Here is a 26,735-nt window from a genome sequence, read left to right as displayed (position 1 = left end):
GGGAAGGTTAGTAATGGCGCACCATCTAGGGGTGCGCCATAAAAACAGTGATAGCAATGGCGCACCCACCTCCGATGCGCCATTAGTAACTTTTTATTTTATTTTTTGTTGCATCTAATAATTTTTTAGAAAATGAATATGAATATGAAACAGTAATAATTTTTTATAAAACAGTGATAGCGATGGCGCACCCTCCTCTGGTGAGCCATTAGTAACTTTTATTATTATTATTTTTTGTTGCATCTAATAATTTTTTAGAAAATGAATATGAATATGAAACAGTAATAATTTTTTATAAAAACAGTGATAACAATGGCGCACCCTCCTCTGGTGCGCCATTAGTAACTTATTTTTTTTTTGTTGCATCTAATAATTTTAAAAAAATTAATATGAATATGAAACAGTAATAATTTTTAATAAAAATAGTGATAGCAATGGCGCAGCCTCCTCTGGTGCGCCATTAGTAACTTTTTTTATTATTAATTTTTGTTGCATCTAATAATTTTTTAGAAAATGAATAATGAAACAGTAATAATTTTTGATAAAAACAGTAATATTTTTTTAGAAATATCATCAAATTTGTTATTTGAAAATATTTATGAATATGAAAAAATATCATCAAATTTGTTATTTGAAAATATCATCAAATTTGTTATTTGAAAATATCATCAAATTTGTTTTTTTGGATTTTTAATTGCATTCATTTGTGAATTGGTAAAACATTTATGAATATGAAAAAATATCATCAAATTTGAAAAAATATTCATGAATTCCAAACGTGCCCATGAAATTTAAAAATATTCATGAGTTCAAAAAATATTAACAAATTCAATGCTTTTTGTGAGTTAGAAATTCAATACCATAATAAACATAAACAAATATTCATGAGGACTAGAACAGAAGAAATATCATTTCAATATGTCGAAATACAATCGAGAAATGGAGACTAGGATTTAAATACAATCGATCTTAGCTAGCTATCTTTTCACAATCTTCTTGCCCTTCTTTTTCGCAAATGGAGTTCTTCTCTTGAACGGATGTCCTTTAGGTAGGGTGGTCCTGCTTCTTCTTGTGGTGTATGGCACTTCATCGTCGTTGTCATGTTCCATCTTTGGGTCGCCGTACTTGTCGAAGTCTTGCTCATTGGCGACTCCATCCATTCAGATGATCTTCCTTTTGCCTCTCCTCGCGACAACACGACTGGGCTTTGACAGGTCGGTAATGAAGAAGCATTGGTCCACTTGGGAAGCCAGTACCCATGGCTCATTTTTCACGGTGACGTTTGCGCCCGCGGTCTTGGATTTGGCTTCGGCTATAACCATGGTGGTGAAATACCTGTCTTCTTTTAGGACGCTCTTGGCCCATCTGACACGGAACATCGGGACCTTCTCTCCAGCGTAGCTCAGCTCCCAGATCTCCTCGATCCTTCCGTAGTATCTGTCCTTGTCGTTACCGGTGTAGGATTCCATCGTTACCCCGGAGTTCTGATAACCATCGCTCTTCATGTCCTTGTCCTCGGTGTAGAATGTGTAGCCGTTGATATCGTACGCCTCATAGGTCATCAGGTTGTGCTCGGCGCCCTGTGACAAGGCGAATATGAGTTTTCTTCCGCGGAAGAATCCTCATGTAAAGGGTACGACAGAAGCTTCTCCTTGAACCAACGCGTGAAACATGAGTTGTGCTCTTTGATTATATCTTCGTTCGTCCTCTGTTGGCCTCGGTCATTGTACGTCTTCTCAATAAAGGTTTTGTGCTCTACCACCCAAGGATCGACCACGTCTATGTGTTGTAGCGCGACTAGGTTTGCTCTTTCAAAGTCGGCGAGTCGACCCTCGAAGTCGACATGCATTTCGCGGCGACCATCGCGGTGACCCCATCCAGCGAGCCTGCCGAGGTGCCTGTTGACGGGTAGACCAACGGGGTTCTCGATGCCTAGGTAATTCGTGCAGTAGGAGATGCACTCTTCGGTCAGAAAGCCCCTGGCTATGCTTCCCTCTGGACGTGACATGTTGCAAACGTATCCTTTGATGACACCATTCATCCTTTCGAACGGCATCATGCTGTGCAGGAACGTCGGCCCGAGTTGGATGATATCCTCCACGATATGGACCAGCAGACGCACCATAACATCGAAGAATGCGGGCGGGAAGTACATCTCAAGCTCACATAGTATCACCACGATCTCTTCCTGTAGCCTTCTGAGTTGCCTCACGCCAACCGACTTCCGAGAGATGACGTTGAAAAAGTTGCATAGGCCAAATAGCATTTCAGGAATGTGCGCGTCCATGATCCCACGGATTGCAACTGGAAGTATCTGCGTCATCAGCACGTGACAGTCGTGAGACTTCATCCCGCTGAACTTCTGCTTCGCTGAGTCTAGGTATCTGCTTATCTTCCCCACGTAACCGTAAGGAAGTTTTACTCCTACGAGGCAGGTGAAAAACTGCTCGATCTCCTCCTGACTTAGAGTGAAGCACGCGGGAGGGTAGTCATTTCCGGTCTTCTTGGCCTTTTTGCCTTTGCGACGACTTTCCGTGTCCTGCTTCGCCTCATCATCATCATCATTAGCGTGAAGCTCCTCCCTGATGCCCATTGATTTCAAGTCTGCCCTTGCTTTCGGCCCATCTTTGGTCCTCTCTGGCATGTTGAGCAGGGTACCAAGCAGACTCTCACACACGTTCTTCGTGATATGCATGACATCAAGGCTGTGAGGCACACAGTGGATCTTCCAGTACGACAAGTCCCAGAAAACAGACCTCGTTTTCCATACCTTCAGCAGCGGCTCTGGCGCCTTTCGCTTCTTTCCCGGCTCCGGGCACTCTTTCCAATTTTTGAACAGCTCGTCTATTTCCTCACCGCTCCTCGTACGCGGGCGTCTTCGGGGTTCGGTTTCACCATCGAATAGATCCTTGCGTTTTCTCCATGACTCATCATCGCGAAGCCACCTTCGATGTCCCATAAACACGGTTTTTGAAGACCCGGGATCTCTATCTAGCTGGCGATACGTTGTGTCATCCATGCACCTGACGCATCCAGAAAATCCGTGGACCACCTGCCCCGCGAGATATCCGTAACCGAGATAGTCGTGCACCGTCGTGAGCAGTGCGGCTCTCATAGGGAAATATTCTTTCTCTGCGGCGTCCCACGTATTGGCTGGCGTTTTCCACAGCGTGTCTAGCTCCTCTTTCAGCAGCCCCAGATACAGATTGATGTTGTTCCCTGGTTGTTTCGGCCCTTCAATTAGCACACTTATGTGAATGTACTTCCTCTTCATGCACAACCAGGGGGAAGGTTGTACATCCACACAAACACAGGCCAGGTGCTATGTGTGCTTCTCTGGCTGCCAAACGGATTGACTCCATCGGTGCTCGCGCCCAGCACGATGTTCCTTGGATCGTCCCCAAATTCTGGGTGTTCGAAGTTCAACGCTTGCCACTGGCTCGCATCCTTAGGGTGACTCAGCATCTTGTCTTTTTTATTTATCTCCGGATCATTTCCGTCATCTTCTCGCTTCTTCTCCTCCCTATCCGCGTGCCAACGCAGGAGCTTTGCTAGCTTAGGGTCCGCGAAATACCGCTGCAGACGAGGAGTGATCGGAAAGTACCACACCACTTTTCGAGGAGCTTTCTTCCTCTTCTTGTATCGAGTGACGCCGCACACCGGACATATGGTAGACTCCGCGTGCTCGTCCCGATAAATGATGCAATTGTTCATGCACACATGGTATTTCACGTGCGGTAAATCCAGAGGACACACGATTTTCTTCGCCTCCTCGAAACTGGTCGGGCACTTGTTCCCCTTGGGAAGACGTTCGTGCCAGAATGACATGTTCTCGTCGAAGCATGCGTCGGTCATTTTGTGCTTTACCTTCATCTCCAGAGCCATGAGCGTTACTTTCAGGCGGGTATCCTCGGGCCTGGATCCTTCATACAATGGAGTAACCGCGTCTATCTCCAGTTGATCCAGCTTGGCTTTCTCTCGGGCGGCAGCTCTTGCGTTATCCGTCTGCTTGAGAAGCAGCTCTTGAATATGAGGGTCCTGCACCCAGCCCATCGATGGTCCATCGTCGTCTGCTCCGGCATCTTCATCTTCATGATCATGCCCTTCGTCTTGATCTTCCTCATCATCATGTCCGGCATCTTCTACATGATGACTGTGTACTGCATCACCGTCGTGATCATGTCCTGGAGATTCTTCGTCTTCTCGCCCGCCCTCGCCGCGGTGGTTGTCTTGCTGCCCTTCCTCATTTCTTGCCCGGCCCCCATGGACGACTTCATAGTCATCTTCATCACCTTGCCACCGATAGCCATCCATGAAACCACGCAAGAGCAGGTGGTCCCGCACCTGTCCGAAATCCGGGTCCGTAATAAGGCTCTTCAGCTTGCATCTTCGACACGAACATCTTATCTCCGTCTCGTTCTTTTGAAGCATCTCGGCCTTCGCGGAGCTCAAAAACCTATTCACGATGCCTTTGGTCATCGTGCGGACCATGGTCGCCTGCGGGGTAGAGCAAAACGATATTTTTGAACCAAGAAAAAATTTGGCATGACTTTGCCTAAAAATAGGACCAAAAAGAATGCATAGTGCCAAATTCTCGCCGAAACGGAAATGAATCAACATTCCGGCAAAATATTGGCAACTATCGCATTTCAAATACCGGTACCTGCAAACACAAACATATGCAACACCACAAACATACGTAGATCTAGGCCATAAAAAGTGCATGTGCACGTTGTTGGAGGGAGAAAAAAGTAGATCTACAACATAAAGAAAGCTTTCCCCTTACTTACCTATCAAAAAAGGTAATTTAACCACTTAATTTGGGTGAATCTATGGTGCAAATGAGGTGAGGAAGAGGAGGCAGCCGAGACAAGCTTGGAGGAGGAGGTGGAGAGAATGAAGTGGGGAAAGTGAGTGTGGTAGGTGGCTGTCCAAAATATCTAGCTGCTCTCAGGTTACCAATGGTGCACCACTTAATAATGCGCCATTAGTAACCCTGGTTACTAATGGCGCACCTGTTACGTGGTGCGCCATTACTAGTTTTGCAAAAAAAAAATATAATTGTTAGTAGTGGCGCATCGTGGTTGTGGTGCGCCATTACTTGTTTTGAAAAAAAAAGTAAAAAAATTGTTAGTACTGGCGCACAGAGTGTGTGGTGTGCGCCATTACTAGTTTAACTAGTAATGGCGCACTGTGCCCTGGTGCGCCATTAATAGTTTTGGAAAAATTAAAAAATAAAATTTGCTGGTAATGGCGCACCGTGTGTCCGGTGCGCCATTAGTAATGAGGACACTAATGGCGCACCTGTATCTGGTGTGCCACTGCTATATAGCAGTGGCGCACCACATACATGGTGCACCATTAATGTCCATATTAGCTATAGCCCTTTTCCTAGTAGTGCTCCATGCATGCATATGCATGTGTCCATGTCGCGAGACAAATATGTTTGAAAATTCCTTCTAATTTACTGCACATGGAATTAACTCGCACACAAGTACACAAATATGATTTTTCAAACCGTTTTGGTTAGCCGTAGCATGTAGATGTAGTTCAAATTTTAATTACGATCATTAAATGGCTAGAAAATCACTTCAATGTCTTTAAAAGGTCAAATGACCCCTAGAATTTTCCAAAAATTCACATTACAGTTGTAGTACTGCACGTTAAACATAGAAAAAAATTGAAGGTCATAAGAGGAAGCTATCTCCCGTTCGTCATCAAACATGCATTGTTCCTTCTCGGAACCACGAGCCTTCTAGGAGTTGCTCCGGTTTGTGAGGCGCATGTGTCCAAACTTTCGTCAAACATGCCAATTTTTTTACCACATCATCTTGGTGGCATGACATTACATCAACCATGGTTTCATGTGTTTCTGATAATTTTACAATTTTTTGGAATTTAAATGCCATGTCACTTCATGCTTAATTGTGTCATAGCCGTTAGACCAATATGTTTGAAAATTCCTTCCAATTAACTGCACATGGAATTAAATCGCACACAAGTACACAAAATATGAGTTTTCAAACCGTTATGGTTAGATGTTGCATGTACATGTAGTTCAAATTTCAATAACGATCATTAAATGGCTAGAAAATCACTAAAATGTTTTAAAAGGTCAAATGACCCCTGAAATTTTCCAAAATTTGACCTGACAATTGTATTAGTACTACAAAGTTTCTCGTACATTTAAAACACCATCCGTTGCCACTTTACTCCAAATTCGTCTTTCACAGCTAATAAAAAATATTTACAACATCACACACAGTTGTTTTCTAGGAACCGTTTGCGATGAAAATATCTGGGTCTATCTAAGTCTCCCTCCTTAAGCTTCGCTGGCTCGTCTGCTCCAGTGCCGGCAACCCCCGAATCCACGAATCCCGATCCCCATTCCCACACCCTGTTCTTGCAAAGATGACGCCGTGGAAACGCTTCGTGAAGGCCAGTACGATGGCCGCGTCGCCCCCCCCCTCGAGCGCTGCCGCCTGCACTGAGAGCGCGCCGCCTACGCCGAGAGTGCCGCTGCATCCGCATTGAGCGCGGGCGCTTCCGCCGAGAGGGCGTCTGCGGCAACCGACAGGGCAGCGGTAGCAGCCGAGACGGCTACAGCTGCTGCTGCGACGGAGGCTGCAAACACCGAGAGCGCTTGATCTGCCGTCCGTGCCGCCGATGTCGCCCTGGCCCGGATCGAGGCCATCCACGCCAAGATCGAGGATGCACATGCCAAGATATTCCAGGCCACCTCGACTACAGCATGCAACCCACGTCCAAAAAGGCGGCGGTGGCCATGGAGCACCTGCTTCCTCATGAGGTCGCTGAGCGGGAGCTGGAGATGCAGGAGGCGGCGGAGATCGAGGAGCACCAGGAGGAGGAGTTGCGCGTGGCCGAGGTCGAGGTTGAGAAGAGTCTGTTTGTCGAGGAATCGGCGGTGGAGTACCAACGCGAGCTCTGGCGCAGCCACTACTATGAGTACTACAACCTTGAGGGCGGCGCCGAGGACGAGGGCGAGGACGAGGACGTGGTTGACTTCAGCAGGGGACGCGGAGTCCACCAACGGCGGCATGTCGCCAGGACAAGTCATCGACGTCTCATCTCACACCGGCGATGCATAGGCCGGCGCGGCGGCGGATTTGTTAAAATTATGCGTTCTTAGGCTTTGTTTTTAATGCTGGTCTTTTGTTAGAGCAATGTTAGGTCAACTGGCTCTGTTTAATTACTAAGATTGCTCGATTCAGTAAGTGTGGTCTGTCTACTGTACGCTCTTTTGTGTGCCCAAATTAGCAAGCAATGTTAAATTATGCAATGACGTACCCGGGGAAATTTCCACCAAAATTTGAATTATCAAACTCATCCCATGCACGTAAAGCAGAAGAATCGTTTGCGATGCACACAATCATTGAAAGTGAATGGTCCGGCGGCACCGCGCGCAAAGTTTCCCTCCACATTTCCAAAATTTTGGCCTACCGCCAAAATATCTATCCCTGCCCACCCCCTTTTCTCCCCGACCACAAGTCACATTTCCCCTGTTTCCTCCTTCCTTCCTTGCTAAGCTATAGCCGCTTCCTCGCTCTCGCCGTCTTGCATCCTACCGCCTGGGTCGCCATGGTCTTCTTCAAAGACCTCTCCAGCGGTTCCTTCTCCGGTGACGACTCCTTCACCACCCGGGTATGCCTCTCTTCTCTCTCTCGGGCTATGACTTGGAATGAAGGATTTTTACCCGGCGGTCGATTTGAGCCATTTCTTCCTCTTGTAGCTCCCTAGGACCATCAGTGGCAACGAATGGAGTGGGGTGTCTGAAGATCTATCTGCTCGTTGTCACCATCAATCTCCATGCGTGAAGCTAGTTGCGGTTGAATCTGAGGACAGTGGGAGGAAGTTTCTGGCATGTGCAGAGAAGGTTAGACCCTCTTTCGTTGTTACAAATCATTTGTTAGATGTGATTCAGACACTGTCACGGTCCCAACCCATTCATACCACACCTTCAACCAAACACATCCTAAGACAGTGTCACGGTTTGTACCTAGTATCTTAAATTGTTGCCATCTCATCAGCGGTGCCATTAGAAAATTATTTGGCACCGCTTCAGCAAACTTTGGTCCACACATCCGGGCAGCCAAGCAGTAAAATACTAAATCTTTATGGCATGAAGGAACTGGGCATCGGAGCAACTACATGCTCCGGAGTCCGGGTCCCTGATTTTTTCTGCTGCATCGGCTCGCTAGTGCAGGGCACGAGTGCGAGATGTAGCAACAGTTGTCTTTACCCCAGTTTTCGCATACATAGTGGACGGCCTTAGTGCTATTAGTTCTATGTTACTAAATTTGTGCATGTACACACCTGTTAGTATCAATTTGCTATCATCCAAAAACTGTCGCTATGCTGTTGCAGTTATATTTACCTTCCTCATAAAATGTTTAATTTGTTATTTATTGTACATGAGTAAGAACTTGTAGCGTTGTTGTAGTTAATTATAGCTTCTGATGTTCCAGAATTTGGTTGTTGTCTCAGTAGCAATTAATTCATTTGCACATTGATATTTTTGAGAAGATATGTCATAATTAACATGTTTCTTCAGTTTTTCAAAATAAGCATTGGTGATTTTCTATGTTGCTATAAACCCATTTTCCCTACAATTGTTACTGATCTAGTTTTAAATATTATAGGATGAATGGAAGTGTTATTACTTGGAGTGGGTTAATCAAGAGTGGCCACAGTCTTTGAAGATGTGCCTAGCGAAGCTCTGGAGCATGTATGAGGAAGAGAACAGACGTAGGCTTAGAGAAACTGTTGTCAACGCTGAAGAATATTTGTAGATGCGGGATAAAAAGTTGAAGGTGGAGATTGAGCTCAGATTTTTTAAATCAGACTTTGCTAAGATGGTGTTGGCGAAGGAGGAGGCACTTTCCCAGTTGGCCCGTGCAAAACAGGTCCTTACTGAACTGAAAGCAGAGGTGGATAAGACGAGCCTGGATGATCTCGATTAGGGAAATGAATATATTTTTCTTATGAAGTTGAACTAGCTATGTGTTGTACTGTGCTGTTTTCATGTAGCTATCGTACTGTGATGTTATAATATATTTATGTGCCTGATATGAAATTGGCAAACAGCTGTTCGATATGAAATGTGAATTTGCGTAATACTGGAATTATTAATTGTAAACTAATAAACCTACTAAATGTGTCATGGACCTTTGCAAACGGTTCTAGCAATAAAAGCGCTTGTGATGGATAGCCCAATGCCACACAGTTTTCTTCATCAAATCGTGTGTGATGTAGTTGATAAAAGCAAACAGTTAACCAAGGCAGACCGTGTGTGATAGCTACACCTTTCACACACGAGCCTACACATAAAATTGTGTGGGATGTACATACGAACGGAAATGTTTTCCCTGGATTGACTTTGTGGGATGTACATAAGAACGGAAACGTATTCCTTAGATTGACTGTGTGTGATATACATACCTACGGAAATGTTTTTCCGGGATTCACCGTGTGGGATGTACATACCTACGGAAATGTTTTTCTGGGATTCACTGTGTGGGATGTACATACCTACGGAAATGTTTTTCTGGGGTTCACCGTGTGGGGTGTACATACCTACGGAAATGATAGGGTTTCGATGCCTCGCCTGATTGCACACGAACCCATCCAGTGTCCCAGGAGGGCCTATCCCCGACAATTTCTGGGTCATGTGGGAAGGACCCCCCTATCGCACACACTCACTTGGCAACGGTTCCAAATGCCGTCGCGGAAAGGGGTTAAGCGCCGACACGTACCAGTGATTCTCCTTGTTTTTGCCGTGTGGCATGCCATAACATACGTGTGTGACGACCAATAGTAGGAGGGCATTCCTGGCATCGGTCAATATATATGTGGAAATAATATCTCCACTATGGAGGACGTAAAATTTTGGGGCAGCGCGCCAGAACGTGTCACGAGAAAGTGAAATTCTTTCAAGGACTGCCATATAAAGGACCGGTGTTAACTAAAATGGTCATAACTTGGTCATTCGGAGTCCGTTTAGGTCCCAAAAGTACTCAAAATGCTCACGACGAGCGTGGGAATCTAGAATATACTTTCGGCTTGCACAGGAGGCTCGGAGGACCCTCAAATTCGGCCGCTAAGCTGGACTTTTTGCCCCTGAAAGTCAAAGAACATCATTTGCCGTAGCTTTTCAGACAAGTTTCTAAATCCATTTGCACTCCTTTGGAAGGAAAACCGAGAGATTATGGTGAGTATAACCATTAGTTCGTCTGGTAAGGACAAACATGATGTCGCTTGAAGCTACGTCGGTATTTCCCCAAAGAGGACGGGATGATGCAGCACAACGGCGGTAGGTATTTCCCTCAGATATGAAACCAAGGTTGTCGAACCAGTAGGAGAACCAAGCAACACAACGTAAACAGCCCCTGTGTCGGTGTACAAAAGTAGGGGCTCTCCTTTTGACCCCTCTACTTGTGCACGGGTAGTCAGAGCCGCACCTGCGGCCACACTTAGCAGGGCAAGGGGAGGGAGCAAAGGCACAAGACGGGCAAAGCAACGCCAAGACCAGAGACACAATGAGCAAGAGGGCGAGGTGGACTCCCCCGACAAGACCCTCGCCGGGGCGGCCTCCGCAGCCCCGGCAAGATCCTTGCTGGGGCAACTTGCCCAACGCCAGCAGAGCGCGCCACCCTTCAGCCCAAGGGCTCCAACACCATCAACCACATTGGAACCAAGGCTCGGGAGGCACCTCCATGGTGGCAAGCAGATCTTTGTGAAGATCATAAGCACACAAGGTCAGATGAGGACCAGAAGACGACGATCCTCGGCAAGATCCTTGCCGAGGAAATCCACAAGACCCCTGGCAAGATCCTTGTCGGGGACGACCGTGATGCCACGGCAAGACCCTTGCCGGGGCCCCGACAAGACCCTTGCCGAGGACACCTGCAGGGCCACAGCCAGGCCCACGTCTGCCAAGACTCCACCGCCGTTCCCATACAGCTACCAGCCCAACCAGCTGGGCAGACACCTGCGTGGCAACGTGCGGCCTCCAGGCCAACTCAGCAAGCACCTGCGTGGTGGCATGCAGATTTTCGTGAAGACCCTACCACCACGCCATCTCAGCAGCCTGCCAGCGTACGTGGCGCTGCATGCCTCGTTGGCCTGGACTAGTGTTGGAGCGAGGCAGAGCGGTGACGGACGGGATGGGCCTCGTCGTCGTCCACAATAAAGCAACGGGACACCTAAGGAGCGCATTGAATGTGCCTTGTCCCGTAATGACAGGCGATAAGCTTGTACACTGTATACCTTTCCACCTCCTGTGTGCCACTGTGGCAACCCCTTTTGTATATAAAAGGAGGCCCGAGGCGTACTGGAGAGGGATTCGGATATTTTGGACTACGCACGCACCACAGCTAGTTCGAGAGCTCAAGAACACTCAAATATACACCAAAGCAGGACTAGGGTATTACGCATCCTCGCGGCCCGAACCTGGGTAAACGATCTTTGTGCTGACTACTAGACCCGCTCTTTGCACAACCCCGCGCCCGCCAACCGTAGAAGGGATCCCAGTGATTCCATATGTGTCATTTTCCACCGACATATTTGGCGCGCCAGGTAGGGGTCGAACCTACGGCCTTTCGTTAGAGATGTCGGTGGAAACGACACCTATGGAATCGCTGGGATCCCGTCTACGGTTGGTGGGCGCGGGGTTGTGCAAAGAACGGGTCTGGTAGTCAGCACAAGGATTGTTTACCCAGGTTCGGGCCGCAAGGATGCGTCATATCCTAGTCCTACTTTGGTGTATATTTGAGTGTTCTTGAGCTCTCGAACTAGCTATGGTGCGTGCGTAGTCCAAAAGATCCGAATCCTTCCGCAGTACGCCTCGGGCCTCCTTTTATAGTCAAAAAGGGGTCGCCACGGTGGCACACATGAGGTGGAAAGGTATACAGTGTACAAGCTTATCGCCTATCATTACGGGACAAGGCGCATTAAATGCGCTCCTTAGGTGTCCCGTTGCTTTATTGGGGACGGCGACGAGGCCCGTCCCGTCCATCGCCGCTCCGCCTCGCTCCGACACGCGTCCAGGCCAACGAGGCATGCAGCTCCACGTAGGCTGGCAGGCTGCTGAGATGGCATGGTGGTAGGGTCTTCACGAAGATCTGCATGCCACCACGCAGGTGCTTGCTGAGTTGGCCTGGAGGCCGCACGTTGCCACGCAGGTGCCTGCCCAGCTGGTTGGGCTAGCAGCTGTATGGGAACGGCGGTGGAGTCTTGGCAGACGTGGGCCTGGCTATGGCCCCGCAGGTGTCCTCGGCAAGGGTCTTGCCGGGGCCCCGGCAAGGGTCTTGTCGTGGCATCGCGGTCGTCCCCGGCAAGATCGGCAAGGATCTTGCCAAGGACCGTCGTCTTCTGGTCCTCATCTGATCTTGTGTGCTTATGATCTTCACAAAGATCTGCATGCCACCACGGAGGTGCCTCCCGAGCCTTGGTTCCAATGTGGTTGATGGTGTTGGAACCCTTGGGCTCAAGGGTGGCGCGCTCTGCTGGTCTTGGGCAAGTTGCCCCGGCAAGGCTTTTGCCGGGGCCGCGGAGGCCGCCCCGGCAAAGGTCTTGCGAGGGGAGTCCACCTCGCCCTCTTGCTCTTTGTGGCTCTGGTCTTGGCATTTCTTTGCCCGTCTTCTGTGCCCCTGGTTGGAGCGCTGCTCGGGTATTCTTGTGTTTCTGCTTCCTCCCTTTGCCCTGCTAAGTGTGGCCGCAGGTGCGGCTCTGACTGCCCGTGCACAAGTAGAGGGGTAAAAAGGAGAGCCCCTACTTTTGTACACCAACAGGAGCCCCTGGGCCTGGGCCACACATAAGCGCAACGCATTGTTGGGTCGGGCCCAGAACGGTGCGCGGGCACGCGGTGCAGAGTTTTACTGCGGTAATTCCCTCGTCCATCGCGCTTCCCCACGACCTACGTTGAATGCGTGACGTGGGGGTCGTGCGCGGAATGACCGCAGCACGCTTGCGTCATCCGTGGTGAATAGTAAAGAGGCGGCTTGCGTGTTCCCTCGAAACGGCAGGGCCGCCGCTCATTTACTCTCTCCGCCTTGGAACCGTCGTTCCACGTTTCCCACTATGCCTGCTCCCCACGCCATGTACGCCGCTTGCACGGCGCGGGGTAGGTGACAGATGCATGGAATATGGGAGGGCGCGCGGGGGCCGATACTCACGTGCCTTCGATTGGGCGGGGAGGGCGGTCAATGGCCTCGCTTACTGCCACTTTAATGAGCCGGATTCGAGCGGGCTCTTCAGGGGCATAGAGCTAGTCTTTCGGCCTCCTCTTCCCAACTATAAAAAGGGAACTCGGGGGTGGGAGGAAGAGCATCTCCCTGCATCTCCCCTTTGTCTCTATCCCCACTCACGCTCATGGTGAGAGGGCGTGGCCGCGGCCGTTCTTTTGCGGAGGCGACCAGGTCCTCCTCCCGCCAGAGATCCGCGGTGGTCAAGGAAGAGCTAGATGCCCAGGGTGAAGGCCATGCTCGAGGCGGGGCCGCTGGACGGGGCCGCGATCGGCGAGGCGGTCGAGGCAGAGGTGGGCGTGGAAGGGGGATGCCTGCGTCATCTCCGTCTCCGTCGCCATCTCCCCCGCCAACTCCTCCTGCTTCATCGAGTGGTCACGTCGGGGACTCGGCGCTCGAGTTTATCCTGCAGCTGCATGGGCCGCTGCACCGCCGCCTTCGTCTTCCCCGGGTGTTCGAGGGGGTGCTGGAGATCGACCAGCCATCGCGGCTGAGGCTTCACATGAAGGGGTGTTGCCATGGCGAAATGTGGGTGAACACAGGGTTCCCCGCCCCTCAAGTGATGCTCCTCCGTCAGGGCTGGAAAACCTTTGCACACGCCCATTGCTTGATGGATGGGCACGTCCTCTGCTTCAAGCTAGCGGAGAGCGATTTGCTCTCCGTCAAGGTCTTCGGGCGCTCGGGACACATGCTAGGGTGCTGTGCGGAGAGCTCGACTGATGGCGAAAGCTCCTCTTCGGGCAAGAGTGACGAGGAGGACAGCGACAACGATGACCAGGGTAGCGGGCGGGAGGATGACGGGTCCGACTAGGCGTCGGGCACACCGTTCCTGGGCGACGCCGGCATCACCAGCTCCTTGAACTTCTCGGGGTCGTCGCCTTGGGCGGCTGGCGTTGGAGGGACGGGGAAGACGAAGAAGGCAGGTGGCGGGCCGTCAAGTCGGAGTACGATGGCCTCGACGCCTTCGTCGCATATTGCCGGGCCGCTGCCTCGTCTTTCGGCTCTTCCTCCGGCACCATCATCATCGGCCTCCTTTCGGATGATCGCCGATATGTTCTCTTGGCGTCCTGTGCTGCTCGTACCTCACCTAGGCACTCCTTTTGCCCTTCCGCAATCTAGTTCCGTTTCCTGAGGACAGGGACAAGAAAGGGATTATGGGCATCTTATCTCTTTTTAGCTTGTAAGCCTACGAGCCTTAGTAGAATTTAGACCTTGTAATCCCCTCGCTCGTGCATACATTCCGTACGAATTGTACTTGTTAACAACGTATGAATGAAAAGAAGGGTGTTTGCTGGTTTCTTTTGTGCGTGGGTGGGGGCCACACCAAGGAACGAGTCCTCGTTATCTTTGGATAAACATTGTAACCCGGCAACAGTCCTTGTCGTCCTCCTGCTCTATAGCTCGATTACACTCGCGCCCATGGCAGAGGTAGGGGCAAAGCAGGATTGGGCCCTTCGCCCGTTCCCTTCCCACCGCACTACGACCAAGTCCCGGCCCAAAGTTGGACATGGGAAAGAGGGAGCATGATGATACAAGAGTGAGCGAAGTCTTGTACGTTCATGTTTCATATGGAGTAGGGAGTGGGGAATGAAAAACTTATCTGATGTTGCAGCTCCCGGCAGTCTTGGCTTGCCGTGGTCGGACCTTTGGATCCGCAGCCCGCGGCAACCCTGGGCTTGCCGGGGTCGGGGCGCCGGCCTGTTCTCTTTCCTCCAAACGGCTCAGCAAAAATGTCCATGCACCCTACGAACCTAAAAAGGACGGGAAGGAACAGAGAGATGCACACTCGACCTCTATGCTAGGGGTTAGTCGCCGCTAAGCACTATCAACCCTAACCGAGGGAGGGACTCAACGTAGCATGCATGCTAAAACTTAGGGCACCAGCGCTTCGTTTATTTATGCTCAGGGTCTGCGCTTGGCATTGTACAAAGGGTTACATGCCTCGCCGGCAAGGCTTGTACAAAACGTGGACTGCCGGGGAGCCCAGCAACCGCGCCCTCTGTTGGAAAAGGCAGTGCCTAGGAGGTGCTTAGGCACGCCTAGGCACTAGGCAATGGCCAAACGCCTCGCCCAGGGCATAAATAGAGGTCTAGGCAGGGCAAGCAAAGAAAATGCCTACCCAAGCAAGAAATCATGCCCCATACTAAATTGATATGCCAAATTGGTTATATTACAATGGTAGTATAGGTAATTAACTTATTTATATGCCATAAACTAATATCAACACCCATATAATAATCACAAATACACTATGAGTAAAAACTATATTACCGCCTAGGCCACGCCTAGGGCGCTTAGGCACCGCCTAGGCACTAGGCGAAGGCCAACCGCCTCGCTTACGCCTACTGCTTTTTTTAACCCTCCGCGCCTTATGGGTGAAACTTGCGAAGATGTTCGATGTTCCAGGAGTTGCTCACTGGAATAGCATCTTCGGTCTCCAGGCGGACTGCGCCGGGCCTGGTGACTCATATTACCCGATAAGGCCTGATAACCCACAAGTATAGGGGATCGCAACAGTTTTCGAGGGTAGAGTATTCAACCCCAATTTATTGATTCGACACAAGGGGAGCCAAAGAATATTCTCAAGTATTAGCAGTTGAGTTGTCAATACAACCACACCTGGATAACTTAATATCTGCAGCAAAGTATTTAGTAGCAAAGTAGTATGGAAGTAACGGTAACGGTAGCAAAAGTAATATTTTTGGGTTTTGTAGTGATTGTAACAATAGCAACGGAAAAGTAAATAAGCGGAGAACAATATGGGAAAAGCTCGTAGGCATTGGATTGGTGATGGAGAATTATGCCGGATGCGGTTCATCATGTAACAGTCATAACACAGGGTGACTCAGAACTAGCTCCAATTCATCAATGTAATGTAGGCATGTATTCCGAATATAGTCATACGTGCTTATGGAAAAGAACTTGCATGACATCTTTTGTCCTACCCTCCCGTGGCAGCGGGGTCCTATTGGAAACTAAGGGATATTAAGGCCTCCTTTTAATAGAGTACCGGACCAAAGCATTAACACATAGTGGAATACATGAACTCAAACTATGGTCATCACCGGGAGTGGTACCGATTATTGTCACTTCGGGGTTGCCGGATCATAACACATAGTAGGTGACTATAGACTTGCAAGATAGGATCAAGAATTCACATATATTCATGAAAACATAATAGGTTCAGATCTGAAATCATGGCACTCGGGCCCTAGTGACAAGCATTAAGCATAGCAAAGTCATAGCAACATCAATCTCAGAACATAGTGGATACTAGGGATCAAACCCTAACAAAACTAACTCGATTACATGATAAATCTCATCCAACCCATCACCGTCCAGCAAGCCTACGATGGAATTACTCACACACGGCGGTGAGCATCATGAAATTGGTGATGGAGGATGGTTGATGATGACAACGGCGACGGATTTCCCTCTCTGGAGCCCCGAACGGACTCCAGATCAGCCCTCCCGAGAGAGATTAGGGCTTGGCGGCGGCTCCGTATCATAAAACGCGATGAATCTTTCTCCCTGATTTTTTCTCCCTGAACACGAATATATAGAGTTGGAGTTGAGGTCGGTGGAGCTCCAGGGGGCCCACGAGGCAGGGGGCGCGCCCAGGGGGGCAGGCGCGCCCAGGGGGGCAAGCGCCCCCCACCCTCGTGGCAAGGGTGTGGTCCCCCTGGCCTTGATTCTTTCGCCAGTATTTTTTATTATTTCCAAAAATAATCTCCGTGAAGTTTCAGGTCATTCCGAGAACTTTTGTTTCTGCACATAAATAACATCATGGCAATTCTGCTGAAAATAGCATCAGTCCGGGTTAGTTCCATTCAAATCATGCAAGTTAGAGTCCAAAACAAGGGCAAAAGTGTTTGAAAAGTAGATACGACGGAGACGTATCAACTCCCCCAAGCTTAAACCTTTGCTTGTCCTCAAGCAATTCAGTTGATAAACTGAAAGTGATAAAGAAAAACTTTTACAAACTCTGTTTGCTCTTGTTGTTGTAAATATGTAAAGCCAGCATTCAAATTTTCAACAAAGATTATGAACTAACCATATTCACAATAACTCTTAGGTCTCATGTTTACTCATATCAATGGCATAATCAACTAGCGAGCAATAATAATAAATCTCGGATGACAACACTTTCTCAAAACAATCATGATATGATATAACAAGATGGTATCTCGCAAGCCCTTTCTGAGACCGCAAAACATAAATGCAGAGCACCTTTAAAGATCAAGGATTGACTAAACATTGTAATTCATGGTAAAAGAGATCCAGTCATAGTCATACCCAATATGAATTAATAGTAATGAATGCAAATGACAGCGGTGCTCTCCAGCTGGTGCTTTTTAATAAGAGGGTGATGACGCAACATAAAAGTAAATAGATAGGCCCTTCGCAGAGGGAAGCAGGGATTTGTAGAGGTGCCAGAGCTCGATTTTAAAGCAGATATAAATAATATTTTGAGCGGCATACTTTCATTGTCAACATAACAACTGAGAGATGGCGATATCTTCCATGCTACACAAATTATAGGCGGTTCCCAAACAGAATGGTAAAGTTTATACTCGCCCTCCACCAACAAGCATCAATCCATGGCTTGCTTGAAACAACGAGTGCCTCCAACTAACAACAGTCCCGGGGGAGTTTTGTTTGCAATTATTTTGATTTGATTTGCATAAAGCATGGGACTGGGCATCTCGGTGACCAGCCATTTTCTCGTGAGTGAGGAGCAGAGTCCACTCCTCTTGAGAATAACCCGCCTAACATGGAAGATACGGACAGCCCTAGTTGATACATGAGCTATTCGAGCATACAAAACAGAATTTCATTTGAAGGTTTGGAGTTTGGCACATACAAATTTACTTGGAACGGCAGGTAGATACCGCATATAGGAAGGTATAGTGGACTCATATGGAATAACTTTGGGGTTTAAGGGATTGGATGCACAAGCAGTATTCCCGCTTAGTACAAGTGAAGGCTAGCAAAAGACTGGGAAGCGACCAACTAGAGAGCGACAACAGTCATGAACATGCGTTAAAATTAATGAACATCGAGTGGAAGCATGAGTAGGATATAATCCACCATGAACATAAATATCGTGAAGGCTATGTTGATTTGTTTCAACTGCATGTGTGAACATGTGCCAAGTCAAGTCACTTAAATCATTCAAAGGAGGATACCATCCCATCATACCACATCACAACCATCTTAATAGCATGTTGGCACGCAAGGTAAACCATTATAAACTCCTAGCAAATTAAGCATGGGATAAGTAACTATAATCTCTAACTGTCATTGCAAACATGTTTATTCATAATAGGCTGAATCAGGAACGATGAACTAATCATATTTACAAAAACAAGAGAGGTCGAGTTCATACCAGCTTCTCTCATCTCAATCAGTCCATCATAGATCATCATAATTGCCTTTCACTTGCACGACTGAAGATCTGAATAATAATAATAGTGCACGTGCATTGGACTAAGCTGGAATCTGCGAGCATTCAATAAACAGGAGAAGACAAGGCAATATGGGCTCTTGGTTAAATCAACAATAATGCATATAAGAGCCACTTCAACATTTTCGTTAGGGTCTTCTCCTATCGACCCCCAAAGAAAAGAAAAGAAATAAAACTATTTACACGAGAAAGCTCCCAACAAGCAAAAGAAGAACGAGAAATATTTTTGGGTTTTCTTTTAATTATTACTACTACAGCATGAAAAGTAAACTAGATAAAAGCTACTACTATTTTTTTGTTTTTCTTAAGGTTTATCAAACACACAAGAAGAAAGCAAGAAAAAGAAAATAAACTAGCATGGATATTACAGTGAAAGAGTATGAGCACCGACATCTAGCAATGAGTGTGTGAACATAAATGTAATGTCGGTGAGAGATACGTACTCCCCCAAGCTTAGGCTTTTGGCCTAAGTTGGTCTATTGTCACGGATGGCCTGGCGGATATCCAAAGTTGCAGTTGGGGTCGTACTGAGAAGAAGAAGCCTCTGATTGCCACTGGTTGGCAATCATCTCCGGATCCCACTGGTAATTAGACTGTCGTGGAGGATCAAATTGTGGTTCCGACTCCGGCTCTGTAGCTGATGTAGGGTTCCGGTAGGCGTGGATGGCCGCCAGCGGAACGAGATACTTGCCTGCAGATAAATCAAACAAGGAAGGAGCAGGCAAGGTAATAGTCTCAGGGTGATTTTTATCAAATAACAGTTTATATTTAAGCGCCCTTTCCCTATTCTTAACAGTAAAAGCATGTGCTACCATACTCTTATAGTCTAGAAAAAAGTAGGCAACAACTTTTCTTCTTTCTCATAGTGCCTAATAGGTATGTTATAGTACGCAGCGAGGCGCGAGGCGAAGATGCCTCCCAAGATGGGGCCCTTAGTACGGTTAAGATTTAACCGCTTTGCAACAATAGCGCCCATACTAAATGTGTCATCTGGAAATAAGGCGTGGAACAAAATAATAATATCAGGGACACTCAAGTTTCCACAGTTTCTACGACCAATTAAGCATCTACTAGCAAATATAGCAAAGTGACGTAGAATAGGAAAATGTATGCTAGTGGTTCGTGCGTCGGAAACCTTCCTCGTTTCCCCTACAGCAATTGTATCAATAAACCCCTCCACATCGTTAATATGTGGTTCCTCTATGATACCCGAAAAAGGTAACTTGCAAACCTCACAGAATTCACGAAGGGTCATCTCCTTATACTCATCATATAAATAAAAATCCACAGTAGGTGGTGACCTCCTAGAATGGAAATGAAAATGTTGCACAAAGGTATTGGTGAGTAAGAGATACTGTTCGCGTTGGTCGCGGAGGAAGTCGGTGAGGCCTGCATTCTCAGCCAACTCATAAAAATCATCATAAATTCTGGCTCCTCTCAAGAAATCATCGCAAGGCCATTCACACGGCTGAACCTCTGCGGTGCGAGGCAGATTATATTAGGGCCTCTCTGCTTCTTCACTTTGTTTTTCCTTCGAGCTTCGGCTCGATGAGCCCCTCAAAAATCTCTTCATCATTTTCTGAAAATTTCTAAAATTTTTAGTAACTTCAAATAAAAGTGAACCAAGCTCAACAAGATTGATAGCAACTACTCCTACAAGTGCCTAGAGCCTATATCATGAATTAGAACTACTTGGAACCATATAAAATTGACATGCAAGCTCAAGAACATGGTCACCTAGGCAGCAAAAATTTGCAACGTATAAAGCACTAGAACAAAAACTAATTGGACCAATGGAGGAGTCACATACCAAGGAACATGGAACCATTGATACACCCACAGCCCCTACTGTTACATATAATGGACCAATTACTAGAGCTTGCGCACGCCAATTAAATTACCAGGTATTTTTGTTTCTTGGTAATGATTCTAATGTTCATGAGAATATGATGCTGCCTAAATTGGATACTTTTGTTTTGCTTACAAATGAAGGGCCTAGCTTGGAGAAGGATGAACATTGGAGCAAGAACAAGCATGGAGTTGATGGCATGCGCAAGGGGAACAAGAACGGAGTTACAAGTGATGATTTCAGGACTTTGAAGCCACCATAAGGAGTGAATGAAGCCTTGGACGAAATATACAAGATGCCACTTCATAAATTTCGTCCAGAGGCTATTCTAGGTGCTGCGTCACCTTATTATTGGGCCAGGCCCGTGTAATTTCGAAATACATAAGTATAGGCTGTTTTTAGAGTCCGTATGTGTGGGGAAACAAGAGATAGGGTTGGTTTCGGACCCCTTCCCCAAGGGCCACGAAATTCCCCCCTCTTCCTCCATATATACAACCCTTAGGGCACCGTTTAGACTTTGGGTTTTGTTTAGATTAAAAGTTCGCCATAGCTGCAACTTCACGTACTTCGTTTGTGTTCAACGACCAGACAAAGGCGTCACAGAACCCCACCTTGATCAATAAAGCTTTCCTCTTATATTCGCAATATCCAGATTGCAATCTTAGTTTCTTGCTTGTTCTTCGTTTGCCTGCAAGAAACAGACCTTCGTGGTCAGGTTGATCGTGCTCTGGCGTGGTGAATAACCTCTCGGAGTTGGTTTAGCGATTGCTAAGGCGCGACGTCCTCGCACGTTCGTAGTCGGATCGTCAAAGTCGACTTCCTCCAAAACGATAGCCACCATCTCATCGAAAGACGGGACACCTTTGCCTCTATCAAAACAACCCCCCAAAGCAGTTTTGTGAGAGGTGCTTTGAGCAAGGAGATCAAAAATCGCAGCAAAATGAGCTAGAACTCATGCTTGAGCTGGATGGTGATTTTTTTGGGAGAAAGAAGAAGTGTGTGGGTAGAGGAATAAGTTGAGGGGAGCCACCGTGGGCCCACGAGGCAGGGGGGCGCGCCCTGGACCCTCGTGCCCAGGTACTTGCTCCCCCTGCTGTGTTCTCAGTGCCAAATATTCTCAAATATTCCAGAAAAAAATCATATTTCAATTTCAGGGCATTTGGAGAACTTTTATTTTCGGGGTATTTTTATATTGCACGGATAATTCAGAAAATAGATAGAAAATACTATTTTTTTACTTTATTTCAACTTAATAACAGAAAGTAAAAGGAGGGTACAGAAGGTTGTGCCTTCTAACTTCATCCATCTCATGCTCATCAAAAGGAATCCACTAACAAGGTTGATCAAGTCTTGTTAACGAACTCATTCCGAATAACATGGCACCGGAGAAATTTTGAATAACACTATGTTACCTCAACGGGGATATGCACATCCCCAACAATAAGAATATCATATCTCTTTTTGACAGTAGGAAGAGGAAATTCAAAACCTCCAATAATAATTGATGGAATTTTTCCAATAGAATTGATACTGTGGACTTGAGGTTGTTTCCTTGGAAAGTGTACCGTATGCTCATTACCATTAACATGAAAAGTGACATTGCCTTTCTTGCAATCAATAACAGCCCCTGCAGTATTCAAAAAGGGTCTTCCAAGAATAATAGACACACTATTGTCCTCGGGAATATCAAGAATAACAAGGTCCGTTAAAATAGTAACGTTTCCAACCACAACAGGCACATCCTCACAAATACCGACAGGTATAGCAGTTGATTTATCAACCATTTGCAAAGATATTTCAGTAGGTGTCAACTTATTCAAATCAAGTCTACGATATAAAGAGAGAGGCTAAACACTAACACCGGCTCCAAGATCACATAAAGCAGTTTTAACCTAATTTCTTTTAATGGAGCATGGTATAGTGGGTACTCCTGGATCTCCAAGTTTCTTTGGTATTCCACCCGTAAAAGTATAATTAGCAGGCATGGTGGAAATTTTAGCCTCCGGTATCTTTCTTTTATTTGTAACAATTTCTTTCATGTACTTAGCATAAGGATTCATTTTGAGCATATCAGTTAATCGCATACGCAAAAAGATAGGTCTAATCATTTCAGCAAAGCGCTCAAAATCCTCATCATCCTTTTTCTAGGATGGTTTAGGAGGAAAGGCATGGGTTTCTGAACCCTTGGCTCCCTTTCTTTACAGTGCTTCCTAGCAACAAAGTCTCTCTTATCATAACGTTGATTCTTTGATTGTGCGTTATCAAGATCAACAGCAGGTTCAATTTCTATATCATTATCTTTGCTAGGTTGAGCATCAACATGAACATCATCATTAACATTATCACTAGGTTCATGTTCATTACCAGATTGTGTTTCAGCATCAGAAATAGAAATATCATTGGGATTCTCAGGTGTGTCTACAACAGGTTCACTAGAAGCATGCAAAGTCCTATCCTTTTTCTTTTTCTTCTTTTTAGAAGGACTAGGTGCATCTAAATTATTTCTGAGAATCTTGCTCAATTCTCTTAGGATGGCCTTCAGGATACAAAGGTTCCTGAGTCATTTTACCAGTTCTAGTAGCCACTCTAACAGCAAAATCATTATTCTTACTATTTAATTCATTGAGCAAATCATTCTGAGCCTTAAGTACTTGTTCTACTTGAGTGGTAACCATAGAAGCATGTTTACTAATGAGTTTAAGTTCACCTTTAACTCTAGACATATAATCACTCAAGTGTTCAATCATATAAGCATTTTGTTTCAATTGTCTACCAAAATAAGCATTAAAGTCTTCTTGTTTGACAATAAAATTATCAAACTCATCTAAGCATTGTCTAGCAGACTTATAGTGAGGAATATCACCTTCATCAAATCTATAGAGATAATTTACCTTTACTACCTGTGTCGGGTTGTCAAGACCATGAGTTTCTTCAATAGGTGATGAATTAAAACCATGTATTTCTTCAACAGGCGGTAAATTAAGACCATGTATTTCTTCAATAGGAGGTAAATTCTTAACATCTTCAGCTTCAATACCTTTTTCTTTCATAGATTTCTTTGCCTCTTGCATATCTTCAGGACTGAGAAATAGAACACCCTTTTCTTCGGAGTTGGCTTAGGAGTTGGTTCAAGAGTTGGCTCAGGAAGTGTCCAATTATTTTCATTTGTCAACATATTATTCAATAGAATTTCAGCTTCATCTGGTGTTCTTTCCCTGAAAACAGAACCAGCACAACTATCCAGGTGGTCTCTGGAAGCATCGGTTAGTCCATTATAAAAGATATCAAGTATTTCATTTTTCTTGAGAGGATGATCAGGCAAAGCATTAAGTAATTGGAGAAGCCTCCCCCAAGCTTGTGGGAGACTCTCTTCTTCAATTTGCACAAAATTATATATTTCCCTTAAAGCAGCTTGTTTCTTATGAGCAGGGAAATATTTAGCAGAGAAGTAATAAATCATATCCTGGGGACTATGCACACAACCAGGATCAAGAGAATTAACCCATATCTTAGCATCACCCTTTAATGAGAACGGAAATATTTTAAGGATATAAAAGTAGCGAGTTCTCTCATCATTAGTGAACAGGGTGGCTATATCATTTAATTTAGTAAGATGTGCCACAACAGTTTCAGATTCATAGCCATAGAAGGGATCAGATTCAACCAAAGTAATTATATCAGGATCAACAGAGAATTCATAATCCTTATCAGTAACAAAGATAGGTGAAGTAGCATAAGCAGGATCATATTTCATTCTAGCATTCAGAGTTTTTTGTTTAAGCTTAGCTAATAATTTCTTAAGATCACTTCTATCATTGCAAGCAAGAAAGTCTCTAGCAGTTTCTTCATCCATAACATAGCCCTCAGGCACAACAGGCAATTCATATTTATTGGGAGAGTCTTCATCATCACTTTTATCAATATTATCAGTTTCAATAATTTCATTCTCTCTAGCCCTAGCAAGTTGTTCATCAAGAAATTCACCAAGTGGCACAGTAGTATCAAGCATAGAAGTAGTTTCATCATAAGTATCATGCATAGCAGAAGTGGCATCATCAATAACGTGCGACATATCAGAATTAATAGCAGAAGCAAGTTTTGGTGTCGCGAGCTTACTCAAAACAGAAGGTGAATCAAGTGCAGAGCTAGATGGCAGTTCCTTACCTCCCCTCGTAGTTGAGGGATAAATTTTTGTTTTCGCGTCTTTCAAGTTCTTCATAGTGACCAGCAGATATAAATCCCAAGTGACTCAAAGAATAGAGCTATGCTCCCCGGGAACGGCGCCAGAAAATAGTCTTGATAACCCACAAGTATAGGGGATCGCAACAGTTTTCGAGGGTAGAGTATTCAACCCAAATTTATTGATTCTACACAAGGGGAGCCAAAGAATATTCTCAAGTGTTAGCAGTTGAGTTGTCAATTCAACCACACTTGGATAACTTAATATCTGCAGCAAAGTATTTAGTAGCAAAGTAGTATGGAAGTAACGGTAACGGTAGCAAAAGTAATATTTTTGGGTTTTGTAGTTGTAACAATAGCAGGAAAGTAATAAGCGGAGAACAATATGTGAAAAGCTCGTAGGCATTGGATCGGTGATGGAGAATTATGCCGGATGCGGTTCATCATGTAACAGTCATAACATAGGGTGACACAGAACTAGCTCCAATTCATCAATGTAATGTAGGCATGTATTCCAAATATAGTCATACGTGCTTATGTAAAAGAACTTGCATGACATCTTTTGTCCTACCCTCCCGTGGCACCGGGGTCCTATTGGAAACTAAGGGATATTAAGGCCTCCTTTTAATAGAGTACCAGACCAAAGCATTAACACATAGTGAATACATGAACTCCTCAAACTATGGTCATCACCGGGAGTGGTCCCGATTATTGTCACTTCGGGGTTGCCGGATCATAACACATAGTAGGTGACTATAGACTTGCAAGATAGGATCAAGAACTCACATATATTCATGAAAACATAATAGGTTCAGATCTGAAATCATGGCACTCGGGCCCTAGTGACAAGCATTAAGCATAGCAAAGTCATAGCAACATCAATCTCAGAACATAGTGGATACTAGGGATCAAACCCCAACAAAACTAACTCGATTACATGATAAATCTCATCCAACCCATCACCGTCCAGCAAGCCTACGAGAATTACTCACACACGGCGGTGAGCATCATGAAATTGGTGATGGAGGATGGTGGATGATGATGATGGCGACGGATTCCCTCTCCGGAGCCCCGAACGGACTCCAGATCAGCCCTCCGAGAGAGATTAGGGCTTGGCGGCGGCTCCGTATCGTAAAACGCGATGAATCTTTCTCCCTGGTTTTTTTCTCCCCGAACACGAATATATAGAGTTGGAGTTGAGGTCGGTGGAGCTCCAGGGGGCCCACGAGGCAGGGGCGCGCCCAGGGGGCAGGCGCGCCCCCCACCCTCGTGGCAAGGGTGTGCCCCCCTGGCCTTGATTCTTTCACCAGTATTTTTTATTATTTCCAAAAATAATCTCCGTGAAGTATCAGGTCATTCCAAGAACTTTGTTTCTGCACATAAAGAACACCATGGCAATTCTGCTGAAAACAGCGTTAGTCCGGGTTAGTTCCATTCAAATCATGCAAGTTAGAGTCCAAAACAAGGGCAAAAGTGTTTGGAAAAGTAGATACGACAGAGACGTATCAAGGCCTTTCCACTTCAGCGTCAACTTGTTGGAATTCTTGGCCGATTGAACGCGCTGAAGAACAAGGTCGCCTTCCTTAAAGCTTCGGGCATGAACCTTGCGGCTATGGTACCGGCGCAAGGCTTGCTGGTAGTGCGCTGCTCTCACAGCCGCCCGAAGACGATCTTCCTCAAGGAGTGTTGCGTCATCTTGCCGCAATTGCTCTTGCTCAAACTCATCATAAGCGAGCACTCGGGGTGACCCGTACGTGAGTTCCGTGGGGAGAACTGCTTCTACCCCGTAAACGAGGGAGAAAGGTGTCTGGCCGGTGGCTTGATTTGGTGTCGTTCTGATTGACCAAAGAACCGCCGGCAATTCATCAATCCAGCGTCGCCCGCACCTGTGTAGCCTGTCAAAAGTCCTTGTCCGGAGGCCTTTCAATACTTCAGCGTTTGCCCTCTCAGCCTGGCCGTTGCTTCGTGGATGTGCAAG

Source organism: Triticum aestivum, chromosome 5D (genome assembly GCF_018294505.1).
Source record: "Triticum aestivum cultivar Chinese Spring chromosome 5D, IWGSC CS RefSeq v2.1, whole genome shotgun sequence".
NCBI classification, from domain to species: Eukaryota; Viridiplantae; Streptophyta; class Magnoliopsida; order Poales; family Poaceae; genus Triticum; species Triticum aestivum.
Note: the sequence above shows the minus strand (reverse complement) of the source record.